Source organism: Canis aureus, chromosome 16, assembly GCF_053574225.1.
Source record: "Canis aureus isolate CA01 chromosome 16, VMU_Caureus_v.1.0, whole genome shotgun sequence".
Classification (NCBI taxonomy): domain Eukaryota; kingdom Metazoa; phylum Chordata; class Mammalia; order Carnivora; family Canidae; genus Canis; species Canis aureus.
The window spans coordinates 26,236,800-26,256,368 of record NC_135626.1 but is presented as its reverse complement, the minus strand read 5'-3'; the positions used below and the strand labels follow the sequence as shown (position 1 = coordinate 26,256,368).

General features: G+C 34.9%; 1 protein-coding gene and 1 long non-coding RNA gene across 4 annotated transcripts in view; one reads left to right on the top strand and one right to left on the bottom strand.

Annotated features, from left to right (window-relative positions):
• The window catches only part of BRIP1 (BRCA1 interacting DNA helicase 1), a 181,670-nt gene that overhangs the window by 91,525 nt on the left and 70,576 nt on the right, over positions 1-19,569 (top strand). The window lies entirely within an intron of this gene.
• LOC144286233 (uncharacterized) overlaps positions 15,850-19,569 on the bottom strand; it is a 218,370-nt gene continuing 214,650 nt past the window's right edge. Inside the window, exon 4 of the long non-coding RNA XR_013354295.1 lies at positions 15,850-15,896. This is a non-coding gene — a long non-coding RNA (uncharacterized LOC144286233). The remainder of the gene's footprint in view (positions 15,897-19,569) is intronic.

Here is a 19,569-nt window from a genome sequence, read left to right as displayed (position 1 = left end):
TAGGAAGCTAATAATACTTTCGTCTTCAAAACTCCATCAGTATAATTAAATTCTTAAATAGAATAAGTTAGAAAAACATGTTCATCTAAAAAGTTTCAGATAAAGCATTTTGCAGAATTTAATGCCAATTCATAATATAACCCTCTAGTAAATAAAGAACAATCTGATAAAGGAGAATCTGTGAAAAACTTAGAGCTAACATCCTGCTTAATGTTCTAAGACTGAATGCTTTTTGCTCACTTTTAGGAACAAGGCACAGATGTCTGTTTTCTAGTCTATTATAAACATTGTACTGTATATACTACAGTGAGACAAAAACAAGAAATAAAATTACAAAGATTTCAAAAGAATAAGTAAAATTGGTTTTGCTCAGATAATATGATTATGTACTTTTTCGCTAACGAATTAAAAAAAAAACTACTAGAATTAATAACTGAATGTAGCAAGTTCTCAATCTAGAGACAGTCAGTGCAAGTGCCCCTCATCTTGGGTTTGAACTGCACAGGCCCACTTACATGTCAATTTTTTTAAAAGCACAGTGCTGTACTATAAATATATTTTCTCTTCCTCATGATTTTCTCTTTTTAAATTAATTTTTAAATATTTTTTTAAAAAAGATTCTATGTATTTATTCATGAGAGACACAGAAAGGCAGAGACATAGGCAGAGGAGAAGCAGACTCCCCATGGAGAGAGAGCCTGATGTGGGACTCAATTCCAGGACCCCAGGATCACGCCCTGAGCCAAAGGCAGACAATCTACCTCTGAGCCACCCAGGTGCCCCTTCTCTTTTTAATTAAAAAAAAAATTTTTTTAAGATTTTTAATTTAGAGCACAAGCTAGAGGGGTAGAGGGAAATAGAATCAACCAACTGCATCACCCACGTCCCCCTCTTCCTTTTGATTTTCTTAATAATAATTTTTTTTCTTTAGGTTGCTTTATTATAAGAATAGTATATAATACACTTAACATACAAAAAATATGTTAATTGACTATTCATATTATTGGTAAGTCTTGTATTCAACAACAGGCTATTAATAGTTTTGGGGGAGTCAGAAGTTATATGTGGCTTTTTGACTAAGCAGGTGTGTTGGTGCCCCTAACCCCTGTGTTGTTCTAGGGTCAACTGTATACATAAACAGACTGTATGTCTGTTTATTGGAAAATAAAATTTAAAACAGTATTAGTTCAGATAACACTAAAAATCAAATAACACTAAAAATTACATGCACTAAAAAGTACAAGACATTGCTGAGAGAAATTAAAGCTGGTGTATATAAAATCTATACCAGTAGATACTATGTTCATGAGTTGGAAGTCTCAGTATTATTATCTATTATCCTGAAATTCATCTGTACATTCAAGCTAATCTTAGTGAATATTTCAATAGGCCTTTTTTTTAAAGACATTGACATGATTCTATAATTCATACAAAAGTGCGAATTATTTAAAAATTTAGGAAAATAAGTAAAAACAAAGTTGGAATTCTTAAATAACTGGTTTCAAGATTTCCTGTGAAGCTACAGAAATATTGGGCATAGGGATAGACATATATTCTCAATAAAACAGAGTAGAGTCCAGAAATAGATTCACATGTCAGTTGGCTTTTGACAAAGATAATTTATTGGACAAGTGGAACTCTCTTCAGGAAATGGAACACATATATATCCATATGGATAAAATGAACACTGACACTTTATAACCTTATCCAAAAATTTCAAAGTTCATCATATACCTAAACATAAAAGCTAAAACCTTAAAACTAAAATCACCTCTTTAAGGACCTTATTTTTAAATATAGTCATATTCTGAGATACTGGAGATTGGGACTACCACATATAAATTTTGAGTGAGAAAAACTCAGTCTATAATGGCACAAAGGAACTTTCAGGAAAATGTAAATGTTTCATATTTTAATTATGGTGGGAGTTTCTAGGGTACATGCATTTGTTAAAACTCATTGAACTATTCACTTAAAATGAATGCATTTTGTTATATGTAAATTATAATCAGTAAAATTGTATTTTTAAACAACAAAACATCAGAAAAATAAAAATTTTCATCACAAATTAGATGAAAATATATTAAAATGTTTATCTGGAAAGGATAATATAAAATCTTTTTATATGGAAATCTGGTATGTCTTTATTACGTGATGATTTTTATCCTTCAGGAAAACAAGGTGGTTAAACCAACAATATAACAGGTCCCTTAATACTTTCCCTTTAACAAAAGTTCATAAGTGGATATATTCTGCCTTTCATTAGGTCAGCTCATATGGCAATATAAATAGCTCCATGATATCCAATGAGTAGCTTCTGATAAAATCTGTTCCAATATAGTTCAAATTCAGGGATTTTTTTGTTTTTTGTTTTTTGTTTTAGAGATTTTATTTATTTATTTGAGAAAGAGAGCACGAGTCGGGGGAGAGGTAGAGGGAAAAACAGACTCAGCACTGAGCAGGGAGCCCCAAGCAGAGCTGCATCCCAGGACCCTGAGACCATGACCTGAACTGAAGGCAGACACTTAACTGACTGAGCCACCCAGATGCCCCTCAAATTCAATTTTAAAATGAATGTTTAGAATTTTTGTTTATACAAGTTGACATGCCATGAATTTTTAGGTAATCAATCTTATGTGATAGTTTACATTTCCTATAAGCTTCTACTTTACCTTTATGAAGTCTAGAATATTTAATAATTATATATAAGAGGTAGGCAGAAATTCAGCTAAAGCAAATTATTAGCCAGAAAAAAAATTAAAAAGGAGAAAGATGGGTTTTTTTTTGAGAAATATGTTTAAAGATTTAAAAATGGCAAGCCAAATAATGAAATTCTGTTTTTAATTAATGCATAATATGTATATTGATGATCACTTTAAGATCAGGATGTTCTTAACATCTAATATTAGATACCATTTCTTAATTATGACATAATAGGCACTATTGATAAAATATCATTGTGTTACAGACCTATAATTCACAATTTGAAAGCATATTTAATTATAATAACATTGTAAACAGTTTCCACAGAAAGATCAGTAACCATGATGATGAATCAACTAAGTGTATAAGCATTATCACTTTTCTCTTCTTTGGCTACTTAGTCTTTGATAAGAAACCAGGTACTAGACTTTTATACATCTTAATGTAGACAGATTGGCGACAATGAACACTAATGGTTTTTATCTTAATCGTATTTAAAAGCATCTTCTATTTCTAACTAATTTTTACTTTCTGATAGTCTGTGACACCCAGTGAGTATCAATTCTGATACTCATTTTTAGAAGTTAATTTGCTACCGTTGCTATTGATTTTCATCATAATACTCTTGTTAGTGTATATTTATTTACCTTATCTTTTAACAATAAAAAACTATTAAAAATGACAGGTGTAACATGGCTTCATAGTAAAAGTATATTATCTAAATAAATGAAAATTTTAAATTAAAAGCATTGGCTTTATTATAATAAAAATTACCTACTTAAATGTTACTTTGGAATAGTTTTTATATCACTTAATTATGCTATATGGGTCTAAAAAGATACACAACAAATGGGTCACAGGGGTTTTTTTCTATGTAGAATGAATATTATAATAAAAATTCATTCATCATGAAACATGAACTTAAAGACAGGAAATGTTTTGAAAATTTTGGTGTGTAATACTGGGAGTAATTATTTCTTCACAATTAAAAAATTATGTTTGAAACAGAAGATTCTAAATTAGTATTCTAGCACAGAGGAGGAAAGTTTTCTTATTCATAATTTTCAGCTAGTTTTTATTTTCTAATTATTCTACCAATTGATTCCTATTATAATTTTTCAAAATCTTGAATTTTGGAAAATTCAGAAGCCTCTTAATTATTTTTTCTTTCTTTAGTGTAATTTTTCTTAATCTGAAGTTGGTCTCTTTTTTGTTATTTAAATTTTTTTTTTAAGATTTTATTTACTTATTCATGAGAGACACAGAGAGAGAGAGGCAGAGACATAAGCAGAGAGAGAAGCAGGTTCCCTGAGGCGAGCCTGATGTAGGACTCAGTCCCAGGAACCTGGGATCATGACCTGAGCCAAAGGCAGATGCTCAACCACTGAGCCACCCAGGCATCCCTATAAAAAACTTTTTTTTTAGATATAATCCACATACCATAGAATTCACTCTTTTAAAATATAGAATTCAGTAGTTTTGAGTGTATTTATAAAGTTGTGTAGCTATCACCACTAATGGTCTAATTACAGAACGTTTTCTTTACTTCAAAAATAAACCCTTATCCAGTAGTAACTTCCCATTCTTACCTCCCTTTACCCCTTGGTAACCACTACTTTTTGTGTTTCGTGGATTTGCCTTTCCTGGACATTCATATAAATGGAATCATATAATATGTAGCCTTTAGTGTGTAGCTCCTTCACTTAGCATGTTTTCAAGGTTATCTGTATCATAGGATGAATCAATACTTTATTCCTTCTTATGATTAAATAATATTTCTTTTACTTTCAATATTTGTATCTCTGAACTTAAAATGTATCTTTTAGAGCCAGCATATAGTTGGATCATTTTTAAAAATCCATTCTGCTAACCTCTGCCTTTTAACTAAGGTTTTACTTCATTTACATTTAGTGTAATTTTGATAAGGTAGTTTTTACATATGTCACTTTGCTTTTTGTTTTCTCTATGTCATCTTTTCCCCCCTTCTATTCCTCCATTACTGCCTTCTTTGTGTTAATTTTCTAGTGTGCCATTTATACATGTATGTCTATCAGCACAGATTCATTTTACCGCATTTGTAGTTGTCTGTTAAGTCAAATAGATAAAAAGTGTTACAAAAAATACACTTATGCTGTCTCTCATATTTACTTATGTTACTTAAGTTACCTTTACTAGTACCCTTTAATTCTTTGTGTGGGTTTGCTTTACTGTCTACTGTACCTAAACACTCATTCTTAGGGTCCAAGATTATATTATTATATTATATTATTATATTATATTTTATTATATATATTATATTAATTATATTATATTATATATAATTATATATATTATATTATATATATATATAATATATATACTATATTATTATAGCTCTCTCAGTTGTAATCCACTGTCATTATCCCGGAGCCCAGTGGATATGATGTTAAGGTATGGGGAAGAGACTTAATTCTGTGATTAAGTCTCAGTCTTTTTAGTGGCACTTGTGTCCTTGGGCTGTTACCTTCACATGTGTCTCCCATCTCTTTACTCATCTCCTTAGGAAGTCTAGAAGGAGCTAAGGTTCCAGTAATGTTCATTCCCCACAGTTCATAACCCTTATTGAGGGTTTTGGGGAATGCCTTGTTTGCATTTCAAAATGGTTACTTTTACCCTCCCCTCTGTCAGGAAACAGAGGAGATTTTTTTTTCTCTTTACTGAGAATCTGGTGGAGTTCCTGGAGGTAACTCCAGAAATGTGGGGGACCCTTAAGACAGAGCCCTAGGAGTTTCTCACTTTAACACTAGTATACACTGTGCCTCCAGCAGTTCATCAAAATTATCGTACCAACTTACGGTTTAGTGGCTTTGCTGTAAGTAAGCAGATGTAGACTGTGATTCTCTATATTCACCTGTCTGCAGATTTTAGGGTGGCAGTTTGCCTTTTGATTTCAATTCTCTGTGTGTCCAAGAAAAGTCACTGATTTTCAGTTCCACTTTTTTCTTGGTAAAAGGTGGGTATGCTGACTTCCAAGATTTTCATGTGGAAGTCCTAAGTTTATCTTTAAAAATGTAAAAAAAAAAAAAAAAAAAAAAAGAATGTATTTTCAACTGTGTTTCAGAATGTAGGTATAATTTACTTAAAAGGTCAAACTAACACATTATAATAATCTCTTGTCAGTACTATTGTCAACTGTTGCACAGTAGAGTGACTGGAATATTAAATGTATTATGTTATCTATTTTTCATTTTGAATGTGTTTGACATTGGACATGCAGAAAATGTGAGAGCTTATATTAGAATTTATTTCGTGGGGATATTTGGGATCAAGATTGAAAAATATATATAGAAGCGTTTATTTTCTATTGTTGCACTCTAAATGCCATAAACTCAGCACCTTAAAACAACATACATTTATTATTTCAGTGGATCAGGAGTCTGGGAATACCTTAGGTTTTTTTCCTCAGGATTTCACAGGGTTTTCCTCTAGGATCTCACAGGGCTATCAGGGGTCACTTGGGACTGTAGTCTCCTTAGAGGCCTGATTAGGGAGATTAGCTTCCCAGTGCCCTTAATTTATTGGCAGATTTTATGTTCTTATGGTTGTAAGACTGAAGCACCCAGTTTCTTACTGGCTTTGATTGGAGATGGCTGTTAGCATTTAGAGCCTGCCCTGAGGTCTGTTTCGCCATGTGGTTCTCTCACCCACATGGCAGCTTCTTCAAAACCAACAAGAGCACCTCTTTTCATAATAGGTATAATCTGTCTTTTAGGATTTTACCTGATCAAGCTAGGTCCATGCAGGATAATCTCCCTCTTGATTAACTCAGAACCAGTTGAGGGAGATTTTAATTACAGAACTGAGCAAAGTTCTTCCATCTTTGCTACCTAATTGTGAGAGTAAAATCTTATTACTTATATTTATCCCACTCACAGTAAAGGGGAGAAGTTTATACAGGATATGTACAGAGGGCAGAAATCTTGGGAGCTGTCTTAGATTTCTTTCTATACAAGGGTAAGTCAACAGGGTAAGAAAAAGGTTAAGAACCATTAAATCAGGGTTTGCTTCCTTGGCATATGCAGAGAAGATTGACTAAAGTGAAATGAGACTTGTGAAATTCAGTTAGGTAGCAAAGGCATCATGACTGACATATAAGTTCTCCATGGATGCTGAATGAACATATAAGTGGATGGATATTAATTCTCCCTTGGTCCAAGTCTTCCTTATTCATATTCCTGATTCCTTAAATCACAGGTATTTTAGAACTACAAGCTAACATCCCTGTGTTTTGCACCATAGATCAATACATTCTAATCCCTGCATATTAATGTTATTTCTGTATTGAGAAGGAACTTTCAATATTCTTAATTAAATTTCTTTAAAATATCAAAATTATTTACATTGAGAAACTTGCTCTAATTGCATTTAAGATCTTTCTGGAAAATCTACTAACTTTATTCACATTTATTTTTTTCCGCATTTTTATTTACTCAACCCATTAAGTAAATAATTACTGAATGTGTACTTCGTGCAAAGGACTGCGTTAAGCCCTATTGAATATTCAAAAATGAACAAGAGCTCTTGTTCTCTTATCCCTTCAAGATGATTTCAGTTTTGATAGTGGTATAAAATATGTTTAGTACAAATCTCTATGGTAGTTGACAAAATCTGTAATCATTAGGAAGATAAAAGTGATACGGAGTTTAAAAGTAGGAAGAGATCACATTTGATTGACTCAATCAGCAATGCTTCTTAGAGGAAATGTTATTTCAGTGAGTTTTTAAAAAGGTTAGTAGATTCGCAGTGATAGATATGGGATTGGGGATAGTATTTTAGACTGAGGGGATAGCATTACCAAAGTCATAGAAAACAGTTTTTTTGTTTTAATTTAAAAAAAATTATTTTAGAGAATATTTTTATAATCATGAGTTCAGCCAACTTTTGTGAAAGAATTTAATGGAAAGATTGCACAGGAAGTTGCAGGTTTTCATAGAAGAAATATAGGATAGAAGTTTCCAAATAATATAGTGGTAGTTTTTCCCTGTATGTCTGGATAATTAGAATGAGTGATTTATTCAAAACTGTACTCTTTCACTGAGAGAAATAAAATGAATTTCCTTTGGTTAAAAACTGCAGCATTTATGTAAGGATAAAAGTGAGAAAGTTGTCATTCTACATGTTTTTCCCTTGCATTTCTTTCAGAGTCTTCCAAAGTTACTAAAAATTGTAACAGTTTTGTGAAGAGTATCGTTCCTGCAATAAGATAAATTTTATTTTAACTATTGTCATTTAACTAGTAGCACCACTGCTTTAGAACTCCATGAGAGATCATTTTTATGGGTAGAAGACTTTCTATACTTTTTTTATGAATAGAAAAGTTTCCATTAAATCATTTTGAAAAGAGGCACTCTGGTGCCAAAGTAGCAACTTGAATCTTTTTATTCAATTCAGTCTGATTTTCTTTTATATTTTTATGAGTAAAATGCATAAATCATTTTCCCTGAGAGAACGTTTTTGCATTGACCACTGAAATGTCAGATAAGGAATAAAATGCAAATGTTTCTGTTCAGTCTCTAGTTATAATTTTTATAAGTATTACTTAATATTAAGTTTGTATATTGAGAGAAATTTACAGTGCTAATAGTTTGCTATGTTTCTCATTTTTAAGCTATATTGCACTTAATGTGAAGAAGAAACCAAATTATTCCGTTTAAAATATTTTTTTCTTAGACATTTGAAGTTTCTATAGGTTATGGATTTGCCTTATTCAAAGTAATCAACCGAGCCTTTTTAATTTTTTTTTAAAGATTGTATTATTTTTTCATGAGACACACAGAGAGAGAGGCAGAGACATAGGCAGAGGAAAAAGCAGGCTCCCTATAGAAAGCCTGATGTGGGACTCAATCCCAGAACCCTGGGATCATGACCTGAGCCAAAGGCAGACACTCAACCACTGAGCCACTCAGGTGCCGCTCAACCAAACCTTTTTAAGGAACGTTTCATCTGCAGAGTTAAGTAGAAGGAATCTTCATGGTGTTGAGGCCTTTTGAATTGTGAGAGATTAGGTGTTTTAAGAAGTTCTTAAGAATTTCTCTTTTCAATTAAACAGTATTCACTCATTTGTTCCTTGATTTATTTAACACATATTTATTGGGCACATACTATATTCTGAATAGACACCTCAAATTCCTTGGCCAATGTCATATATATAAATATATATATATATATATATATTTTTTTTTTTTATTCATGAGAAACACAGGGAGAGAGAGAGACAGAGACACAGCAGAGGGAGAAGCAGGCTCCATGCAGGGAGCCTGACGTGGGACTCGATCCCGAGTTCCCGGGATCACACCCCGGGCTGCAGGCGGCGCTAAACCGCTGCGCCACTGGGGCTGCCCCCAAGGTCATATATTTAATTAATGAAAGCACTTGCCTTAGGACTCTTGATTTTCTGACCCAGTGCTATCTTCATAATAGCATTCTAGAGTTTGACATATGAAATATGTTTGATCTGATAAATACTAATTTGATCGATTTTTATTTAGAATTGTATGCAGATTTGTATTAATACCTACATACTTGCGTGTGTGTGTGTGTATATATATATATATATATATATTTATATATATATTTGCTTTTCACATTTAGCTCTGCTTGTGAGGTAAACTGTTATCTTGCAAGGTAGACAGAAGAGCTACCTTGAAAGGGATACACTGGAAAGTGGCTTTAATGAGTGAGTGATCAAATATTCTGAAAAGTAGGAGATCATTTGAAATAACTACTTAAATAACCAGGTTTTTTGCTTTGTTTTTTTGTGTTTGTATGCATGTATATAATCATTCATGCCCTTTGTCTATAAATAATCTGTGTATATTTGTATCATATCTGGTTTCAAAAGAGCTCTATAAAAATATATTGACTTTAATTTTTTAAGGAAAAAATCTAGAGAGAATAAGAGCAGGGAAATTAAGATTAATTAGAGTCAAGGATGGCCAGATAACCTAGGTTGAAGAGCAAAGGTTAAGCAATAAATCTAGAAGCTGTATTCATTCTAACTTCTTGTGCATCCTCCACTCTCTAACCTTGGTTCTAAACTATATTTTCCATGGATGAAAGCATAGATACAGAAAGCACTTTGGGAGAAATGACAGGCAAATTGGATAATACATGATTAATTTACTGTATGTATCCATATTAAAGCAATTTATTTGAATTTGAAATTTGAATTTGAAATTTCAATTGAATTGAAAAACTTGGAGGCCTCAGGCATTATCTTGGTTACAATCTTTAATATCCATCTATAGTTAATCTTCATAGTAGTAACCAGTGGATTTTTCTATTTGGCTGACAATTTCAGGTTGGCAGCTTTTGAATTGAGATGATTTGGGTATTGACAGGTAGAAAATTACCTTGATGCAGTGGTAGCCTCCAGTATAAGCTAATATGCATAGTAGACAGGCTATCCCAGTGGTAATGGGACAGAGACGCTGATAGACCATATTAAGATGCTTAAATCACATAGTTTATTAAATCAATTCTTTCTGAAAAAATGATTCAATACTTTGGAGTTCCTGAATGGCTCAGTTAGTTGAGTGTCTGCCTTCGGCTGAGGTCATAATCTCAGGGTGCTGGAACTGGGCCCCTTGTCAGGCTCCCTGCAGTGGGGAGCCTGCTTCTCTCTCTCCTCCCTGCTCATGCTCTCTTTTGCTATCTCTGTTTCTCTCTCTCTGTTTCTCTCTCTCTCAAATAAATAAAATCTTTTTTAAGAAAAGCACACAATATTTTGAACAACACAATAAGAAAAAAGAATGACAGTTTATTATTGCATATCCCACATTGATACCATCATTATTCTCTTTTCCTATTTTACTTTTTTTTTAAACATTACTAGGAATAATTGGTAAATAATAATGGGTAGTGATGAAATGATTTGCAGGATAATGAAATAGCTGAATGTTTCAAGATGTAGGAAAAATAATATCAGTAAGATCCCATAATATATCATAGAATTATAAAAGAGTCCAGTTAACCCATATGGTAATTGCAAGATACAATGGGTTTTATTCTCTCTTTTTTTTTTTTTTAAGTACATTTTCTTTTGGTTGTTTTCTAAGAAAAAATAGTCATGAAATTGATATTTGAAATTTGTTATCTTTACAAATAATTAGAAATGTTCGGAAATGAAAAATGTGTCCATTAGATCACAGTAGTATATGAAGGGTTATTTTTTTTAAAATTTTTTAAAGATTTTATTTATTTATTTATTTATTTATTCATGAGAGACACAGAGAGAGAGAGAGAGAGAAATGCAGAGACACAGGCAGAGGGGGAAGCAGGCTCCACGCAGGGAGCCCCAATGCGGGACTTGATCCTGGGACTCCAGGATCACGCCCTGGCCCAAAGGCAGGCGCCAAACCACTGAGCCCCCCAGGGATCCCTATGAAGGGTTAAAAACCGTTAGTAATTCCTTGTTTTCTGAAAGATAAAGCCTAAAATCCTTTGCATTACGTAGAAACCATGGTTGTTTTCCAGCCTCGCTCTTCCACTCCCCTATCCTATATATATATTTACCCTTTTGGGGGGTTACATTGTATTATTGGAAGTACCTTCAGCTGCCATGCATTTTCATACTGACAAATATGTGGTAGGCAGAATTCTAATAGTCCCTTAAGATTCCTTGCTCCTAGTGTGCACATTCCTCCCTTTTATTCAATGAAATACTAATCTAGGTACTGTGTGAGGGGATTTGTATATGAAATGAGTAGACCTTAAGATAGGACAATTGTCTGGATGACCCTTATCTAATCATATAAGCCTTCTAAAAGTGGTTTTCTGCTGCTGGTTACAGACGAGGAAGTCAGAGAGACATGATCTAACCTAGAAGACAGCAGACATCCATGTTGTAAACTGACTGATGGGAGGGGTGGAGCATGTGGCAAGGTATAGTAAGTGGCCTCTAGCTGCTGAGACATCCTGGCCTGTAACTAGCAGAAAAACGGGAGAAGTAATCTTAGAGCCAGTAGGAAATGAATTCTGCTAATAACCAGTGACCTTGGAAGAAAACCCAAGTTTCAGATGAGAACTGCAGCCCTGGTGGACACCTTAATTTTAACCTAATAAGACCCTAAGCAAGAATCTAGTTGTACGTGCCTGAACTTTGATCTACAGAAGCTAGATAATAAATGATGGTGTTTTTATACTACAACATGAATGAATCTGAAAGACATTATGCCAAGTAAAATAAGGCAGTCACAGAGGGACAAATACTGTATGATTCCCTTTATATGAAGTACCTAGAGTAGTCAAGCTCATAGAGACAGAAAGTAGAAGAGTGGTTCCCAGGGCCCAGGGGAGGAAAGGGAAGAGGGGAATGAGGAGTTATTTAAGGGGTATAGTTTCAGTTTTGCAAGGTAAATAGAATTTTGGAGATTGGTTGAACAATAATGTGAATGTACTTAACACTACTAAACTGTACACTTAAAAAATGGTTAAGATGGTACATTTTATGTTATGTATGTTTTACCACAATTTAAAGAATTATTTTAAGAAGTGGATATTTGTTTTAAGTCCCTAAGTTTGTGAGTAATTTGTTATGCAGCAGTTGTGTTCATAGTTTAGTGCCTGCTTGAAATCTACTCTCTGACTTTTTTATTATCCAGAAACGTTATGCTCTATATCCACCTCAGAGGTTTACCTTATTAAGCCATCCTTAACCCTCAGGCAAAGTTAGTCACTTTTTCCTCTGCCTAGCCACATACATCTATAATAGCACTTACCACATTATATTTTAAGCATTAGGGGTGGGGGGGTTTCTCCACTAGATTGTGAAGTAGTGTTTGTTTGTTTGTTTTCCAGAGGATTTCATCTTCAGGTTTTACAGCAACAAGTTTACAGTAAATTCAGATTGACAGTATCTGAAAGCACTTTGTAGTGGTTGCTTCTTACTCATTTTCTTCTCTCAACCTAGATTCTACAAAGATTCTAATACCACATTATAGTTTAATTATTAGCCTTTTAACAGAGAGGTAGAAAACAAGTTGTGAAAAAAAAAAAAAAAGAAAAGAAAACAAGTTGTGTTCTCCGCCCCCCACCTTTTTTTGCCTACAGTTGATCTTGACAGGTAAGGAATGGAACATACAGATAATAGATTTATTCATTCTGATTTCAACCAAAATTTACTAAGCCAATGCTTCCTGACTCTCAAGTAGCAAAACTGGTCAAATATATACATTTTTAACCAAAGGGTTATTTCAGATACTGATGAATCAAATATGTAGATCAGTCAACAGAAATTCAGAATTCATGTTTTAGACAATTAGTAATTTGTTCCGTAAGGAAATATTGTTTTCAGGAGATTTCAACAAAGTAGATTGTGGTGAGGAAATGTAGAAGTTATTTCTGAAATTCCATTTTATTTGGAGTTTTTTACATTGTAGCTATTATTGTATATTTTTTCAAAATGTATCAATAAATGACTGTAAATAATCATATCAGTATCAGTAGTGCAGTTCTAACATTTTCAGAGTCCTCATTCTTAACCAATTTATGGAAGGGAATGCTCCTTGTCAGAGAGGACTGTAGTACCTTTCATTTCCATTTAGATAGCCAACAATTACAAGGGATCCTACTTACTTTCACTTAGGACAGTATTTGTCCGTATTCTTCCTACTGCATTACTCACTGCATCTATAGTCATTGAAATTTTGATTCTGAAATATAACGCCATCTCTTGAGATAAAGATGCTGAGTCAGACATCACCAAGTATCTAGCATTTCAAAATATATTTATATTTTTGGTTTTCTCATATTTTATATTGGAATACAGCAAGAATTGAGGATATGCCCATTTTTACTATAATTTCCAAAAGTTGTAAAAAACACTACTATATTTAAAAGCAACTGTACTTTTTCCTAACATGCCACCTATAGATAGGCACATATCGACTGAATAAAAGAAAATAAATAATTCTTTAATATAAGTTCCTCATGAAGTGAATAGTGAAGAATCATCTTCAGATGGAAAATATGACAGGTTTTACCTATGAAATAAATTATGTGAAAAAGATTACAAAAGATGGTAGTCTGTTTAGGCAGGCCTATTAAAAGCATTAAGACTTGAGTACTGGCTATTAAAGTGAGTAAATGGCAATATTATAAAGTTAAACACATGCCAAAAAACATTTTCCGGAGGACCGGGATTGTAACAATACCATTAATGAGGGCAAAGAGGTCTTAATGCAATTTGCACTTTCTAAAGTTTCAAAAAGGAGCTTTGAGTTAGAACATTATTAATGTACTGAACATCTGGAACTGTGTAAAAGCTATAGACATTGAGCAAATGCAGAATTTCCCCACTAGGTTGCATTCTAACTTACTGCTTCCCTAGTGAGATACTGTTTTAAGAAGTTTGAAAAAGTAAAATAACAATATCCAGATAAAGCATAAATATTCCAAAGTGTCTTTTAATTTGTGAGATCTGACTAAAAAAAAGTATCTGAGGTTACCAAATCCAATGAATAGATTAAATCATCTATATATTACTATATATAAACTAGTTTCTCTGTATGTGAACAGTATTTGCTCTTTATAGCTAAGTAAACTATCTTATATAACAGATTTACTTCACATTTTTCATGTATGTAAGTCTTAACACATGAGTGTCAGTGTACTTTTCCTCCCTGTTATTTTGATTTTTAGGTTCCTAGTTGGGATACTTAAGAGAATTTTAAAAACAACTGAGTATGTATGTCTTAGTTATCTGAATGATTTCTCTGGCAAGGGGTGCAATACTAAGATGTATAAATGTGTAATTTGAGTGTCACCTGCAGTGAGAATGGAAAAGCTTTAATCTAAATATTCTGTTATCTAAAACTGAAAATTTGCTATAGACCATTTTCACCAAAATACTATGTTTCTGCTATAGAGCTATACTCCAAATTTGCATGTAGTTACTGTATAAACTTTAACAGAAGGCTTTTAAGATACTTTTCTTAAAACTTCCACCAAGATATTAAAATAAACACATTGTGTTCTGTGAAAATGTTGTCTCATAATTACCAAATTCTCCCTTTTTCATAGTGTTCCTTGTACCTCCTTACTTGAATTAAAATCTGCACATAACCAGAGGATATGTCATTTCTTCATTAACCTTTTCATGTTATAGCTGTATTTTCTCTGTAGTAACTCAGGTTTGGTAACCTGTTTACTCTCCAGTGCTCTTTCTAAATCTTTACCTCTCCCATTTTTTCTGAAGGAGGAATGGGAAGGGAAGGAGGAGGGGAAGAGTGGAGAGGGAAAGAGAAATACAGAGAGAGAAAAAAACTCTCCAACTGAAGTTCTGGTCTTTGAGTTCATACTTTTAATTGATATATATCATCCTTTCCTCTTCACCTTTATTGACATCTTACAAATCACTTGAATACTCTTATTAAGAACTTTTGGCACCAATTGTATAATATTTTCCCCCGTCTTACTCCCCTCTCTTACCTTCCACTATTTTGGCCCTTCCTTTTTCATTCATTTATTAAATTCATTCAACAAATATTGAATACTTTCTATATGTCAGGTACTGTTCTAAGCACTGAACAATCAGCAGTGAGCAAAATAAAAATCATTGTCCTGGGGCTGCTGGGTGGCCCAGGCAGTTAAATGTTTGCCTTCAGTTCAGGTCATGATCTCAGGGTCCTGGGATCAAGTTCCATGTTGGGCTCCCTAGGCTCAGCAGGAAGTCTGCTTCTCCCTCTCTCTCTTCCTCTGCCCCTCTCTCATATAAATAAAAAATATATTTTTTAGAAAATCATTGTCCTTATAGAGATTGTATTCTAGGAGCGTGAGACAGAAAATAAACTAGACATGTAGCGGGCAGCCCAGGTGGCTCAGCGGTTTAGCACCTTCAGTCCAGGGCCTGATCCTGGAGACCCGGGATCGAGTCCCACGTCGGGCTCCCTGCATGGGGCCTGCTTCTCCCTCTGCCTGTGTCTCTGCCTCTGTCTGTCTCTCTCTATCTGGGTCTCTCATGAGTAAATAAATAAAATCTTAAAAAAAAAAAAAAAAAAAAAGACAGGGATCCCTGGGTGGCGCAGCGGTTTAGCGCCTGCCTTTGGCCCAGGGCACGATCCTGGAGACCCGGGATCGAATCCCACGTCGGGCTCCCAGTGCATGGAGCCTGCTTCTCCCTCTGCCTGTGTCTCTGCCTCTCTCTCTCTCTGTGACTATCATAAATAAATAAAAATTTAAAAAAAAAAGACAGACATGTAGAAAGATAGTAATTTATTAGATGGTGTCATGGGCTGGATGTTTGGGTCATTCCCCCATGTCCACCCCCAAATACATATGTTGAAGCCCTAATCCCCTGTATTTGGAAATAGGGTCTCCTTACTAAGGGATTAATTAAGGTTAAGTCAGGTCATAAGCATGAGGTCCTGACCTTGATAATATTAGTGTCCTTATAAGAAGAGATATCAGAAATCTGGCTATCTTCTCTGCAAGTGGTGTGATGACTCGATGAGAAGATGTCTGTCTGCAAGCCTAGAAGAGAACCTCACCAAGAATTGTGTCAGCTAGCACCTTGATCTTGAACCTCCCAGTATCCAGAACTGTGAGAAATAAATTTGTTTAAGCCATGCTATCTGTGGTATTTTTTTTCCAGCTTTATTGATGTGTTGACATAACATAGTAAATTTAAGGTCTACAATGTGATGATTTGATTCCATGTATCTACTGCAAAATGATTATGTGGTATTTTCCTATAGTAGCCTGAGGGGACTAGTGCAAATAATGTGTGTAGTACATAAATTACATACTAGTACAAATAAGTGCTATGTGGAAAAATAATGCAAAGAAGGGGGAAATGAGACTCCTAGGGGAGTGGGGAAACGTGGTTTAGAATTTTAATTGGATGGTTCGGGAAGTACTGTCAGAAGTGACATTGAGTAAAGGCCTAAAGGAGAGGAAGCAAGCCATTGTGATCTGGGGGAAGAATGTTTAGACAGAGGGAACCTTGAGGTAGAGAGTGGTTTTTTGTTTTGTTTTGTTTTGTTTTTTAAATTTTATTTATTTATGATAGTCACACAGAGAGAGATGAGAGAGAGGCAGAGACACAGGCAGAGGGAGAAGCAGGTTCCATGCACCGGGAGCCCGACGTGGGATTCGATCCCGGATCTCCAGGATCACACCCTGGGCCAAAGGCAGGCACTAAACCGCTGCGCCACCCAGGGATCCCGAGAGTGGTTTTATCAACAAGAAGGCTACTGTGGCTGAAGCAGAGTTGGAGTGAGGTGAGAGGAGTAGTAGGATGAGTTTAGAGAAGTAGCTGCAGTAACATCACACCACAGTAAGGTTTAGGTTTTATTCTAAATGCAATAGGAAGTCATTGGAGGCTTTAGACTTAATTTTAAAAGTATTATACTGGCTACTGTATAGAAAATGGACTGTAGGGAGCATAGGAAGAAGCAAGGTGACTGCATAGGAGTCTATTGTAATAACTTATATGATGGATAGTGGCTTGGACCACTGTGATAGCAGTGTTTGGAGTCTAGATATGATTGAAAGTGCTGGCAGGATTTGCTGATGAATTAGATGTGCAGTCTTGTAGAGAGGGAGGGAGTAAGGTTTTCTTGCTGGGCTTCTTTCTTATCTGTATTGTGCTGCTAGTCAGTCACATCTGTGTTCATTCTTCTAGGTACATCTATTGTCTTGGTTTTCCAATTTCACATTCAATTCTGACCTCTCCTCTAAGTAACACACTCTAAAGAAAAACTTCTTGTGTGCCTTCTCTCAGTAATTTGCTATAATACACCTTCACTTCTGACACTAGATATGTGGTTGTCCTATAGTTAGCTCAGTTCTGACACTGTCTGCCTAAAGATAGAGCATCAGATCCCAACAGGTTAAAGGTTCAGTCCCACATGATTACCCCCACTCTGACACCATTCTCAGGTCCAGGTTGTTTAATCTGTGTTTCTGACTAACCGGCTGTAAATTGGAGGTACCCACCACCTCCTCCTCAGGTTTGATTAATTTGCTAGAGTGGTTTACAGAACTCAGAGAAATGTTTACTTAACGTTTACCAATTTATTATAAAGGATACAGATGAGTAGCCAGATGAAGAGGTACATGAGGTGAGGTCTAGAAAGGTTGAAGCACAGGAGCATCTGTTCCCATGGAACTGGAGTATACCACCCTGCAGCATGTAGATACATTCACCAACCTAGAAACTCTGAACTCCATCTGTTTGGGGTTTTATGCAGGCTTTATTAACATAGGCATGGTTGATTAAATGACCACTGGCAATTAATTGAACCTTGAGCCCCTTCCTGGAGGTTGGGGGCGGGGGGGGGGGGGGGACTGAAAGAACCAACCCTCTAATCACATGGTTGATCCCTTGGCAACCAGCCACCATCCTTAGGTTACCCAGAGGCTGTGCAAAAGTCACTAATTAACATATACTCAGGTGTGGTTGACGAGACTTGTTATGAATAAATAATTTTCACCTGGAGCTATTTCAGGAATTAGAACAAAAGATGCATGTATGGCTCTTCTTGCTCAGAAAATTCCAAGAGTTTTAGGAGCTATGTGCCAGGAAAAGAGATAAAGACCAAATATATGTTTCTTATTATAAATCACAACATCCCACACACCCATATATTGAGCTGCTGGATAAACATATCAATATGAGTATCTCAAAGGCAACAAACTTGTGATCTTTCCTCCCGATCTCGTTGCTTTTCCAGTGTTGCCATTATCAGTGGAAGGTACCATAATCTAAATTTGGACTAATCCTGGGACACTTAGGTGGCTCAGCGGTTGAATGTCTGCCTTGGGCTCAGGTTGTGATCCTGGGGTCCTGAGATTGAGTCCCACATTGGGCTTCCTGCAGGAGCTTCTTCCTCTGCCTATGTCTCTGCCTCTCTCTCTCCCTGTCTCTTATGAATAAATTTTAAAAATTTTAATAAGTAAATAAATAAATAAATTTCTCCTAATCCTATAATCAGTATCATCTATGAACCTTTTCCTCCCTTCCCTGTCATATCTAATCTTTTTTTTTAAGATTTTATTTATTTATTCATGAGAGACACACAGAGAGAGGCAGAGACACAGACAGAGGGAGAAACAGGCTTCCATGCAGGGAGCCTGATGTGGGACTCGATCCCAGGTCTCCAGGATCACACCCCGGTGCTAAGATGGCGCTAAACCACTGAGCCACATGGGCTGCCTGTCCTATTTAATCCTACATTTCATTTTAAATTTTATTTTTTTTTTATTTTTTTAAAAGATTTTATTTATTTATACATAGAGATACAGAGAGAGAGAGAGAGAGGCAGAGACACAGGCAGAGGGAGAAGCAGGCTCCATGCAGGGAGCCCAACATGGGACTCAATCCAGGGTCTCCAGGATCACGCCCTGGGCTGCAGGCAGTGCCAAACCGCTGCGCCACCGGGGCTGCCCTCATTTTAAATTTTAAATATCTTTATAACTTGCTCACTTTTCTTTCTCTACAGTATAATTTTTCAAAAAGGTAAAATCATGACTCAATGTAAATAGTGAAAATCTATCAAGGAGTTTATTCTATTTGATTAACGAGTATGATGTTAGGCTGATTCAGAGAACATTTAAGGAACTGTGTAAACTTATAGGCCATTTAATTAAAGGAATATGACAGTTGAGTTCAATAAAGTGCATTTTCCTGCTTAATATTTGGCTGGGCCTTTGTCTTCACGCAAAGTATATAAATAAAACTAATGTGTACATTTTAAATAATAAAAATGACATTGACATATCCGCCACCAACTTAAGAAATAGAACATTACTCTTACATTAGAAGAACCCATGTACCCCTTCACAATCATATCCTTCCATCCCAAGGGATAATATGTTTTGCATTTT